The 14,319-nt window shown below is 36.4% G+C and overlaps 1 long non-coding RNA gene and 1 pseudogene across 1 annotated transcript in view; both read right to left on the bottom strand.

Moving 5' to 3' along the window:
- Positions 1–14,319, bottom strand: part of LOC133756942 (uncharacterized) — a 389,510-nt gene that overhangs the window by 256,545 nt on the left and 118,646 nt on the right. The gene's annotated exons all lie outside the window — the stretch shown is intronic.
- Positions 11,252–11,822, bottom strand: LOC133777132 (small ribosomal subunit protein eS25-like; annotated as a pseudogene).

Genomic DNA, 14,319 nt, shown 5'->3' with positions numbered 1-14,319 from the left:
TCATGCCATACAGTTAATTATAACACTGATCTAAAGGTCTTTTGACATGGAAAATAGCTGGGCGTTAGTGAATTTTTTCCCTTTGAATGCACAAATACACAATCCTGTATGTGGTTTGCTTTGGTTTAGTTTACTATTCAGTTTCTTCCTCTGATATTTAGCCTTTTTATATTTTCAATTTACTAATCAAATAATCATATTATATGAACACCAATATCTGTTTTATACTGCTCTATCAGATATTGATGTTTTGCCAAAAGTGTTTACCTATTACATAAGATTTAAAAGCAAACTAAATAAAGGGATAACCAAACTGTTAGAAAAGAACTGAACACATGAAGGTCAGAATGACGGTGGCCACGTTAGCATTGCCTCAAAGGTTAGCATCCATTTTTGTTTCTGTGACATTTTGGGGCCTTTGGAGTTGCAGACTGGTCTAAACAACAACAACAACAAAAAATCATGACTGGGCTTTTAAAATGTTTGAAAGAAAAAGATCGAGGGGCTTACTGTTTGCTACTTACACTTCGGTCTACAGAACTCCAAAATTCTTCTGAAGTTCAAGGAGGCTCCATGACCATTTATTTGTGGAAAATAAAACAAAATCTATAATCCTCAGGATGTACGCCTGTGATTTATTCTCTAATTAGATCCAGCCCTCTGTTCTTTATAGAATGGAATCTGGCCCAAGGGAGTGTTAGATATCTTAAACTGATAGAAAATCACTGGGTAGTTGATCAGTTGTGATTGATCAATCTTTAGAGCACTATTTAGTAATTTTTAAAAATAAAATAGGTAATTATATGTTGTTTCCTAGTAATAAATGCTAGATGTTCCTCATGAACATTTTTCATATGATTTAATGCAAATAGTACACTAAAGCGAACAGGACTTTTCAAAAAGGAACAAATAAGCTGAAATATATGGAAAAATACTTCCAAACTCTTAACAAATAGACCAAAAGAAAATACATCTAGTCTACTACCATACCACCCTGAATGCGCCCAATCTCATCTGATCTCGGAAGCTAAGCAGGGTCGGGCCTGGCTAGTACTTGGATGGGAGAAAATACACCTAACCCTTCTTTCTAACATGGCACATTAAAGAGCTAACCTCACCTATTTAAAGCCATACTTAAAAAGATACTGGGAGGTAGTATAATAAAGTAGATATAATGGATATGAATTTAAAATTGATGGTTAGATCTGGAGTCAAATAATTCTTGTTCACTAGTTGTGCAACATTGGGCAAGACTCTTAGATTCAATTTTCTCTGAAACAAAAGGATCATATCTGTGTCATAAGGTTGATTTGAATGCTCAATACAATAATATGTAAAATGCTCATCACACTGCTGGCACATAAAACAAATGAATTGGTTTGACTTCCACATGAATTGTAGCTACTATGGTTGTTCAGTGGAATTACTTTGCTGTCATGAGTTTCTCACAAGGACAGTAAATAAGACTGTTAAAGGAACTGGAAAGTCCTGTTCTTGCTTTTGAAGGATTTCAATGTAAATGATACAGGAAAGTAAAAATCATTGGAATTTCATCACTTAGATTTTCTAGAAAAGCTGAAAGAAAGAACTTGGTAGTGAACATAGATCTATCCCCAGTATACCTGCAAATTCTACCTCCCAATATTCTCTTCATTTTAACAGCTTCCGTTGAGGCCTCACTGTTCAGAAAAGCACTCTGGCCATTGGAAACTCAATGCTTTTGCTAGGACAGGCTCCTTTATTTGGAACACACTTAATTCCCTATATCCTGATCTGTCTCAACATACACACCCCTCAGACTGGAGCAAAAATGCTTCTTATCCATGAAGACTTCCCAAGACCCCTGAAAAATATCCATTTTTATTTCACTGCTGTGAGAGCAGCAATTCATACAGCAACATGACTAAAATACTGCTATGTGTTATAGTTACTTTTCTGCCTCTCTAATCTTCCCTAAAATGTTACAAGTTAGTACATTACATCTTCTGTGCCCCATGAGAACTTCTTGCTATATGAAATTACAGCTGGCATTCAATAATTTATGTTCAGAAGTGATTTTGTGTCCCAAAGCAAATGGTCATATTTTTAGTGGATGAAATGCTAAGTATATATTAAAATATATTTGAGGAGAACAAAAATATATTATAATCTTGGCTATTTCATCTTGAGTCCACAAGTATAGTTAATACTATACAGTCATTTTTTGTAACTAATATAATGGGTGCTCTGTTACCTAACTTTGTATCAGGTTTATATTGATTATTCTATGTTCTATCATGGGTTAGATATTTAGACTGTCACCAGGACACCTTTTTTAAACATGATCCTTTTGTGCATTATAATGCCAAATATAAAAGTTAGCTAGCAAAAAGTTGCTTATATTCCCTGAATCTGAGATGCCATCAACTGTAAGATGCATTTCCTTTTTGGTGATATTAAAATGCGGGTATGTGCATCATACACCTGATGAAGTAGGAGATAAGAAACTTTTCGACTGTGGTTCAAATTAGGATGTTATTAGTTGCAGTGCACAGAAGACTCAAATCAAAATGATTTACAAACTAATAAAAGTAAACTGAAGAACATTTCCTCTATAGGTTTGGTTAACTGAATGACGCAGAAGTGACATCATATCCAAGGGTTTTTAACACATTTCTTCAGGGACTTGACCTTTGTTCCCATGTTTGAGCTGCAACAGCTGCAGGAATGACTCATTTCTGGCACCACTGGCTCACTGAACCTCAAAATCACAGCTATGTTATTTCTTTTAATTGGTGGAAGCTCTTTCTCAGAAATTATCCTAGAGACTTTTCTTGGGGTTCTTTAGAGTGAGTTGGATCTCATGACTTTTCCCCAGGTCAGTCATTGGTAGAGGAGCTGAAATGATCACCATTGGCTGAAGTAACATTTAGACCTCTGGGGTTTGGAACTGTCTTTCCCAAGAACACGGACATGGGAAACAGACTATGCATTATCTTGAACTGCCGCTGAGAAGAAAGGGGTTTCAATTTGTCTAAATAACCAATGTAACTGCTGCAGTATGTTTACATCTCTGTTCATGTATGTATTTCCAAATCCAGTGCTTAGCTAAAATAATGCTTTGCCATAATGGTTCTATCTTTGTAACTGAAAGCTCTCAGATTTTATTTGATTTTTCTAAAAACAATGTCTTATGATTAGTGGTAGAAAGGTTCACCAATGACTACTTTCTTTGTAGAAACCCCCCAATCATGTAATAAAAAGCAAATTGATTGAAAATAACTCACTAAAATATAAATAATGATCACTTCATAAATATCATATTTGCAGATAGAATTAGCTATTTTGTTTAATATCCTAAACCCTCCACTATGGGAAAGACAGCATTCTTCATTCTGATGATACAAGGGGAATAGAATATCTTTCTGAAGCTCTCCAAGTGATAGTAAAAAAAAGATTTTCTACCTTGATTAATACCAGTATTGCCAGTTGGTGAAGAAGACAATTCCTGACACAGAATGATTTCTAACCATTGAAAGCTTATTAAATATATGTCAAAATAATAAATGAATGGTCATACTAAATAATATAAACATTTATTTTAAATAAAAATAACAATCAATTATGGTCTGTAGAAAATGTCAATATCAATACCAATCTTTGAGAACTTGTTTTACAAAGAATCATGTTTATACATCAAGTTAAATAATAAGCAGAAATCTGACTTGGTCATAATATGTTATCTATATCACAGAAAATTTCCTAGAGGAAGTTGGCTGGTGGGATCATGATTACTCTGGGCACCTACAGAGATCAGAAAGGGCCCCAAGGGACCTTTACCCTAAATTTTTATTTTCAGTTCATCCTAGTCTCTTAAATTCATCTCTTTATATTACTATCCACCCTAATCAGAATGCAGGCCACCTTCATCTACTAATCTTTTGACTACAATATCTTACTAGGATTTTCTGCTTCCACTCTTGCCCACACTGATTACTATCGCCATGGTAATCTTCTAAACATACATAGTTATTCTTATTATTCACAGAAATTACATTTTTATGAAACCACTATAAAGTATTAGTATTAGCAAATATTTATCTAAACTTCTCTGATGGGAAATAGATTGAATCCTTATGAAAATTTGATCACAGTATTTTTACCAACCAATCAATATTTACCCTTGTTTTACGTTTGGCTTAAAAAAGACCTCACTTCATGAGGCTAGCAAGTGGGAGTAGGGGTCTGTGAACCCCTCAGACAAAGGTACAATGTCCTGAACAAGCAGGTTGCAAGTTTCTTGCAAGCAGACTGCAAACTGTGGCTGGAAAGCTTGTTTTCATCTGCTGCCCTCTACCACAATAGCCTCCTATTCAGTATGTATGAGCCTGTGGTTTTAAGCATAGCTTCAAGTAAGTTGCAATCTTCCACCAAGAGTTAGCAGAGGAGGGGGCTGAGCCCAAAGAGGAATCAGGTGTCTCTAAGAGACCCCCACTATCTCCATGGGAGGCCCCAAGCCAATCAACATTCAGTATGTGAAAACCCCATCTAATGGGCAGCCCCATAGAATGACCCAATGAAAAGACAGCAATGCCTTAGAAACCCTGGGCACTTATTGGAAGCCAGTGTCTGGCTCAGGTACTCCATCTGGTCTCCTCTAAGACTAGATGCTTTGCTGTCACTTTGCTAAAATTTTTTGTGTCCTTTCTGCAAATTGTTTCCTGGCTTTTTATTTCTATATTAAGCTGAGGAAAAGAATCCACAAAATGTGCTCTGGTAACTGCCCCTCTTCCATTTTAACAACAAACTCAAGGTAAACAGAACTCTAACTGGTGTCTGGGTAAAGTTTATCAGCACATGCTGCTTTCTCCCTAAGGTGCATCACAGCATTCCTACAATCACGAACATCACAGCATGACAGTACTACTGGTGCAGGCCATTTTAAGCAGTAAAATCACTTATAAAAATACAAAAATTAAAAAAAAACCCACACCACAAGGGACACTTGTTTATAATGTGAGAGCGGAAGGGACAGAGTGTCACCTTGTTCTAGTTCAGCTGGGAATGTGTGCATTGAGTGACTCAAATTTTTCACAGCTCTGTGGCTGTGAAAGTACCATAAGTATTGATTTTGGAGTTACAAATAAACTTCAGTAAGAGGGCAAATAAGTAAATATGAATCTATAAATGATGAAGATTAAATATACTCTGAATCATGCTATCTGATAAAAATATACTTTGAATCATATGATGTCTGCTAAAACCACTAGTGATTCTGTATCTTACTCAGAAAACACAACCCCAAATCCTTAGCATAGCCTACAACCATGTACATTAACTCAGCTCCAGCCTATATCTCTGCCTCTTCTCCAGACACTTTGCTGCTTACTGTGGGGGAGCACAGGACTAATCATCAGTTCTATGTACATTTCAAGGTTTTGCACCTGTAGGCTCTCACACATGGTTTTACATTTTTACCTCCACATTGGAATGCTTTTCTTCCTTTTAAAGTTTCATGTATTTCATAGGTACAATTTCACAGGTACAATTCTAAGCAGATGTATTCTAATGTATTTCATAGGTACAATTCTAAGAAGATAACCATACTTCCTTCCCTCAATCCCACTCTGTTTCTTTTTTTCCCATTAATTTTTGTAATAACATACTTTCAATGTACTTTATAATTACAGGCTCAATACACTACTAACCATAATGTTCAACAAGTAAAAAGTAGAACGCTCATTGTTCCACAGGGATATAGCCAAGAGCTATAAACAATAATCAAATTATAAGATGTCACTTTCATTCTTATATATTGTGTTTTCTGTATATGTATTCACTCTAACATATCACAGAAAATATATGATATCTGATTATTTGGGATTGTCTTATTTCACTAAGCAAAATAATGGTCTCCAGTTGCATCCATTTTGTTGTAAAAGACGGAAATGTTTTTCTACTCTTCCTTTCCTAAATCCCCATCTCTTTCTCTCTCTTTCTCGTGCACACACACATACAGACATACACATACACACAAACACATACATACACACACATACACACATTGGTTTATTGTGATCTCAACAGAAGTCTCCTACTTTTAGGAAGGGACACCAGCATGCGATCCCGCTTCCCCTACATGAGGGTCCAGTGAGAGGCTGGCTGTTTGAAAGCGAGGAAGAGTGCCCTCACCAAGAGCGGAATCTGTCTGTACTTAGATCTTCACCTTCCCAGACTCTAGAATTTTGAAAAACACTCAACAAATTATTGTATAGAATAAAAAAAAAAAACTAAAAAATCTAAACAAAACTTTTCAGAGATGTTTTCTTATCTTGTCAATTTAAAGTAATCCCCTCCTGTTAATAACATAACATCCCTTTTTGCTTTTACAAAGTAGCTTAATGTGATTTGTCAGGTACTTATGTGTTTCTTATCACTCTGACAGGGCTGCAGTCTCCATAGAGATAGGGACCATGCATGCCTTCTGAGCACCACTGTATACCTCTCCCTAACATTGCATCTGGCCACTGCAGTGCCCTACTAAAGAACAGCTTATTAACTGACTGATAGGGCCTTAAAGGATTAGCTACTTTCACTACACAAGAATGTTCTCACAACTGACAATTTAGTAGATGGGAAAAATTCACTTATATAAGATTTAAACCACTCACCAATCCTACACACAGCCCAGAAAGGTGAGCCCAGGGCATCCATCTGCAAACTATGACAGTGTAGCGCAACATTGTTATCACAGCAATGAACCACTCAGACCTCTGCTTTGAAGTAGGCTTTTCTTATAACTAACAAATATCATCATTGTTAATAACTGGGACAGAAGGAATACACGCAGAATAGGACAGAACAAAACTATCTAAGACCAAATTTCTCATAACTATTCAGAAAGTTGTGGCTAGGCATGTAGCACTGTATTGTAGCAGTCAAACACTGCTTTGTACTAAAACTATGAATGAATACAGCATGGAGAAAGGGAGAAAGAAATCAGCTTTCTGATTAACCTTAACTTCCAATCATACAGTTTCATTTCTGCAGGAATAGCTTTGAGAAACAGTGGTAATTATGGAAGACTGTCAAGCTTAGCAATGAGCCAGGTTTGGAGACAATTCTTTGTCTCATGTCATCACACTAAATTGGTGCGGTATTTTGAGGCAACATTAGGTGCTATATACATTGAACATTTTTACCATTTGGATGAAGACTCTGGAGTTAAGAGAATTTATGTAATTTATCCCTAGGTCATACATCCAGTAAAGGGTGGAGGTAGGATAGACACAAAACACAGATTAAAAGGGTTTCACTGATAAAACGTGGAAGAAATTAAGCATCAAATAAATAATTATAGAATAATCCATAGAATAAAATAAAAATCTAGGAATGCATACTGATAATAACAAACAGAAGTAAAAGCTATTTCTTGTAGTAGAATGCCAATTAATAAATTTTCCAGGGAAAATGGGATTAGAAAATAATTTGGTGCTAAATGTTTGGTGCCAAGGTAAAAACCCTGTCTGGAATGCCCACATCCTATATCAGAGTGCTAGGTTTCAGTCTTGGCTCCTTCACTTCTGATTCAGCTTCCTGCTAATTTTCACCCTTGGAGGCAACAGATTATGGTTCAAGTTCTTATGTCTCTGCCACCCACATAGGAGACCTGAGTTGGGTTGGTCCCTATCTTAGGTCTGGCACAATTCTTGCAGTTGTAGTCATTTATGGAGTATGTCTCTCTCTTCTCTTTGTCTTTGCCTTTCAAAAAAATAAAGAAATAAAATTCTTTGACAACCACTACAGCAATAATTGTTATACAAAAAGCAGTGGGTGCAACAGTTGCAGAATACACATGATTCTATCAGTGATGGAACTTTCTCTAGGACAGACCACATGCAAGGCTACAAACCAAGTCAGCAAATTCAAAAAATCAAAATCACACCATGCATCTTCTCTGACCACAATGATAAAAAGTTGGAAATCAACAACTCAAGAATCTCTATCATATGCAAAAACATGGAAACTGAACAATATGCTCTTAAATGAACATTGGGTCACAGAAAAAATAAAAGAAAAATTTCTGGAAACCAATGAAGACAATAATATATCATAGCAAAACTTAGGTCATACAGAAAAAGTAGTTAAGAAAGAAGTTCATTGAAATTGACCCCTAACTAAAAAACTTGGAAAGGTACCAAATAAGTGAGCTGTCAGTGCATCTCAAGGACCTAGAAAAACAACAACAAATCAAACCCAAAACTATTAGGAGGAAAGAAATAGTTAAAATTAGAGAATAAACAAAATTGAAACAAAAAATTACAAAAGATCACAGAAATGTAGAGCTGTTTTATTGAAAACAAAACAAGACAAAATTGATACACCATTGGCCTGAGAGAGAGAGAGAGAGAGAGAGAGAGAGACCCAATTTAACAAAATCAGATTAAAAATGTAACAACAGATACCACAGAAACAAAATAAGTCAAAAGGAATTACTACAAAGCCCAGTGTACCAACAAATTGGGAAACTTATAAGAAAAGGATAGATTCCTAAACGCATACAATCTACCAAATTTCAGTCATGAAGACATAGAAAACCTAAACAGAGCAATAACTACGACAGAGTTGAATCAATAATAAAGACTCTCCCAACAAAGAAGAGCCCAGGACCGGATGGCTTCACTACTGAATTATACCAGATATTTAAGGAAGAACTAATTCCAATTCTTCCCAGGCTATTCAAATTAACTAAAAGGGAGGGAATCCTCACAAACTGAGTCTATGAAGCCTGCATCACCATAGTTCCTAAACCAGAAAAAGATACAACAGAGAAAGAGAGTTATAGATCAATACCCCTAACGAGCATAGATGCAAAAATCCTTAACAAAATATTAGCTAATCGAATCCAATAACACATTTTGTAACCCATGTGGGAGACCTGGATGGAGTTCTAATCTCCTGGTTTCAGTCTGGTGTAGGCCTGGCCATGGCAGGCATTTGGAGGTTAAACCAGCTCTCTTTTTGTCTCCTTGTCCTTCTCTTTCAAATAAAATGAAAATAAATACATTGACTTTTTTTTTTTAAAAAACAGAAACCTAGGAAGTGGTAAATAAAATGGTTTTTAACTGAATGTAAAAAATATGAAAATTGAATACAAATATTTTGTCAGATACCATTATACAGTCACTACATTTCTTTCTGTTAAAAAAATCCCTAATGATGTGGTTCTCTACTTCAAAGTTTTAAATAATAAATAATCTTTTCAGATAGCAAAGATTTGAATTAATTCACAATGTTGTCAAGAAAAATATAGCTGTATTTTTTTCAGATAACATAAGAATTACACCCAGATTTCAAATAATTCAGAAAATACAAGAAAATTTTCAGGGAAAAATACATTCACAATCAATAAGAGCTAACAGAACATTCTGCTATGCATCCTATTTCACATTCCTTTTTTATACATGTCTAATAGTTTCTTCAGGGCAATAATTATTAGGTCAAAGTATGTGATTTAAAATTTTTGCCATGCAGTTCTCCAAATTGGCATCTAGAAATGCTGTGCTCATCTGTAGATTTTCCTACACCTAAGTGCTCAAGGGATTTAATCAATATCCAAATCATTACTGGTCTGAAAAATCAGATATTCACTCTCCTTTTATTTTTTTGTTCTATGATAATCATTACTAGTTAATATTTTTCAAGGGTTTCCTGCCTATAGTGTTTGTTTTTTAATTAAAGCTTCTATTTTTTAGTGGGAGGATCTGTTATTTTATATAAACACTTATATTCATGTCACTAAAGAGTTGAAAGGAATAGGTCAAAAAAGGGAACAGCCCCCAAATCCAGTCCATCTGGATTCAAACTCAGAATACTCAATTCAAACTCACTTACTAAAGATGTCTCCACTGAGTAACTGCCTAACTTTGGGCAACTAGAAGCCTTTCTATAACTTAGTTTCACTGCTTGTAAAGTGAGTAATAAATTGCCTACCACACGGAGCTCTCTGGAGGATTAAGTTCAACTGACACGCTGAAGCACGCATAGTAGTGCCGGATACATGAAAAATAACTACCACAGGACTGGCAATTATTAATGTTACTCCTATTAAAGATATCAGCATTCTCCTCTTAATATTAATCTTCTCTGTTGGTTTCTCAACTTTTAATTTTTATTTATTTTAATGAACAATTACAACTGTATAAATTTACAATGTATAACATATATGTGTATGTGAAATTGACATATAAAGGTAATTAACTTGTAACCTCACATACTAATTTTTTTGTGATGAGGACACCTAAAATGAACTCGGGATGGGTGGTGGATGAGCAGCTTAAGCCCTGAGCCCTGCATCTCCCCAAACCCCAAATCTGCCAGCCCATGGCATCGATTAGTTCTACCCTGCTTGCATGAGTTTGACTTTTTGAGAGTCTACGTATAAGTGAGATCATGCAGTATTTCTGTGTCTGGCTTTCATTTCTTAACATAGTGCCTGCCAGGCTCGTCCATATTGTTATAAATAACAGGATTTCCCTCTTTAAGGCTGGATAACACTTGGTATATGCCACAATATTTTTTCAAAAAATATATATGTATGTATTTATAACAAAAGGAGAGGAAGGGGGAAGGAGAGAGAGCGGGGGAGAGAGCAAGCAAGCTCCATCTGCTGGTTTACTTGCCCAAGGCACACAACAGCCAGGCGACTGAAGCCAGAGCAGAAATCCCACTACTGAACCATTACTGCTGCCTCATGGTTGTGCATTAGCAGGAAGCCAGAATCAGGAGCCAGGCCAAGGATAGAACCCAGGCACTCTGAAGTGGGACGTGACACCCTATTGCTATCTTAATTGCTAGGTCAAATGCCTCTCGCTACCACAATTATTTTATTCATTAATCCTTCCTTTTTCAGCTTCTAAAATTATGTTATGAATGCACGTTTTACATTTTTCATGTGACTAATCAAAAATCTTTATCAATTTCCAGATTTGATACTGAATTTATGGAGTAAATTCTCAGTCTAAAAATTACTTTTAAATCCCTATGCTTAGAATTTATATGTATTATATACGAAGCTATACATACAAACTTATAGTATTTATCTTTCACATTCAAATCAACCTAGAACTTATTTTATTTAGGAATAAATTATGGGTCTATCTATACCTATCTCTTCATCCATCCATATATCCACCCATCTAATGTTGGGCAATTGTCATCATTTGAATTGCTATATAGTTCATCTTTTTGAAATAAATTTGAAATATGTTTATCACTTTATTAGTTTGCATTTGTACTTAGTTATCATTTGTCCCACGGAACCACATGGATTCTCTGAGTACCTGTCAGTTCCAATCATTTTAAAGTCTAGAATTCTATAGTTCATTTTAACAAGCTCACTTGCATTAATCTTATCTTCAAAATGTTTGGTTTTCACTATTCCTGAATAGTTCTTTTGCTGGATGAATTTTACAATCAATTTTTGGACCTGCTCACGCATCTCCCTCTTGGTGTTCACTTGAGCTCTGTGCTTTGAAACCAGTGTGATAAGTCCTTCACTCAGGAGCTCCTGCAGGGCTGCCCTGGCCAGGGACCCGCGGATCTTCAGTCTCTCAGAGACCACGGCCGGAGTTATGAGCTTGCAGTTGGGAACTTCCTTACAGGGCTTGTCGTATGTAGCTTTGTCAAACAAGCCCAGGTTATTGAGCTTGTCCCGAACTTTGCTTTAGACCACTTCTTTTTGGCCTTGCCTCCAGACTTGTTCACGGGGTCCTTAATTTGTAGGCTGTCTTTCCGGCATCTTTTTTCTTCTTGTCCTTGGGCGGCATAGCGAGGCGCAGAGAGCAGCAGCGACCACCTCAACCTTGCAAGATGTCGGACAAAAAGGAAGTGCCGCTGCCCAACAAGCCCAGAAACCTCCGCCCGCCGGGAGTACTTCCGGGGCAGGGGGCGGAACCTGGCACGGAGGTCCTGCCCACCGACCCGTAGCGCGATGAGAGCAACCGACTGGCGTAGCCCAGTGCCCGGAACGCTGGCCCAGATTGACAGGCATGGCAAACAGTTGGGAAGCGCTTTCAGCGCGATGGCACTGAGAAACAGAAAACGCTGTCAGGTCCCGCCATCGCTCACACCCTACAACCAATTTTCAAAGAAAGCTACACCTCTCCACTTTATACTTTGCCACTTTCCATTACAAATGAATTGAGAAAACTGATAACCTCAATATTTATATTTCACACCCAGTTTTGTTTATAAACATCCGTCTTCAGGTTTTGCCACTTACTTATGGAGATTTTACTGCTCTTTGTCAAAGTATCTTCCTAGATTTTTAACTGTGCAGCAGTTATTTTAAACAGAAGGGCTTCTGAACATTTCTCTTTGGAGTGGGCACTGTGGTACAGTGAGTGAAGCCACTGCGTGACACACCTGCACCCCACACCCGAGTACCTGGGATCACGCTCTGGCTCTTCTGCTTCTGCTTCAGCTTCCTGCTAATGCTCCTGGGTGGCAACAGATGATGGCCCACATGCCTGTGTTTCAACCACTCATGTGGGAGGTCCAGATGGAATTCTTGACCCTTGGCTTCAGGCTGACTCAGCCCTATATGTTGTAAGTATTTGGAGTGAAGCAGTGGATAGAAGATCTCTTTCTCTCTATCCCCCTGCACCTTTGTCTCCCCTCTCCCCCTGCTCTCTTTGCCTTTAAAAAAAAAAAAAGCTAGATGCCCAATTCTCATTTATATTATATTTTGTTCTTCTCTTAGGAATCTCTTGATTCCAGCCAATGATTCTCTACTTTGCATTCCAGAGTTATGTGGAAGGGGCAGGAGCCTCGTCACATAGGGCTCTTTCAGAGTTAGATGTTGTTTTATCTTCCAATAGGCTCTGCTGAATGGCTACTTCCTTCAAAAAATGGGCATAGAATAGGATACATTGATTTAAAAACCACATTTATTTTCTGCAAGCAGTACGAATTATAATAAGACAATTTAAAAATTAATTTTGACAGACTTCTGAAGTAGAATGAAAAATCACTTAAATTGTGGTTTCCAAATAAGATAAAAACATAGGAGCTGTTGCAAAGTCTAAAAATAAGGATTAAAGTTGTTCAAGCTAATAAATCTTTAGATTTTTCTCTCGTGATTCACTGCTAGTCCAACATTATGATCAACACCAACCTGTTTAGTGTAAAAAGAATTTTTAAAAATATCCACTACAACTCTTATTGGAATAACTGAAAATATCTAAATAAAACTTATTTAAACAAGTGAGAAGACATTAGGCTTGTGAATATTAGAATTCAAGTTATAATAAAAGTCTGGACCACCTACTCTGTAGAGCCCAGTTTACTAAATGCTTGAATGGAAATTACACACTAAAAGGTTATAAAAAGTTTGCTTTATTGACTACTATGCTGACTCCACTGAAAAAGGCGTAGTGATGAAGCTGAAATAGGAAGCACTTCACCACTGAAAATAAATAAATAAGTAAATTACAAAGTGCTAATAGTGTCTGTTAATTTTATGTGACTGCTGGTTTTAGGCATAATATTGTAAAAGATTAATATCTCATTCACTGCAAAAATGTTACTTCAAGGAATAAAATAGTGATTATTTTAGGTCTACTATTTATGCATTAACTATCCAGTAATAATAGCATACAACTGGATAATTCAAAGAAATTGGTAATTTTTAAACTGCTCTTTAACAGTGCAAGATGGATTCCATATTGCTTTAGAATGAAGTAATTTTCTTGTTTATCCACAGACTAATACCAACAGTCTTACTGTTAATGATTATATATGAAGACTTTTTTTTTTTATCAGCGATCTTCCAGGAATGTTAGGAAGTAAAGCAATTCATCAACAGTCCATTTGTTCTCTTTTTCAAATTAAACAATCTGTTAGATATTCTTTTCTATCAGAGAAGAAGTATGATGGATTTTATTTCCCAGATCCTAAGTGATTTTCAAGTCTCCATATTTGAAATGCTTCTGCTTAAACTAGATAAGGGGGGAAAACTTTCATAAGGCAAAGTCATCCTTAAGGTTAAAGTAATGTGCTCCAGGATTTTTCCACTGCAGCAATCGAATAGGAGAGGATGAAAAGGTGGGTATTAGAAACTCATTTCAGAAGCCCTGGGTTTCAAATATTAAAAGTTCAGTCCTTACTCGATAAAGGAAATTGTCTAATGGCGCACTGCAGTACATGATGCTGTTGTTCACTCATTTCCACAGAGCTTCAGCTTGTTTGGCCAAGAAGGAACTACATGACTGCAGGGCATTCCTCATCTTAGAATTTGCTTGCACATGAAAGCACTCGTAAAAAACTCTCTTCCTGAGT

Source organism: Lepus europaeus, chromosome 1 (genome assembly GCF_033115175.1).
Source record: "Lepus europaeus isolate LE1 chromosome 1, mLepTim1.pri, whole genome shotgun sequence".
NCBI lineage: Eukaryota > Metazoa > Chordata > Mammalia > Lagomorpha > Leporidae > Lepus > Lepus europaeus.
Note: the sequence above shows the minus strand (reverse complement) of the source record. Positions and strands in the feature narration are given on the sequence as shown.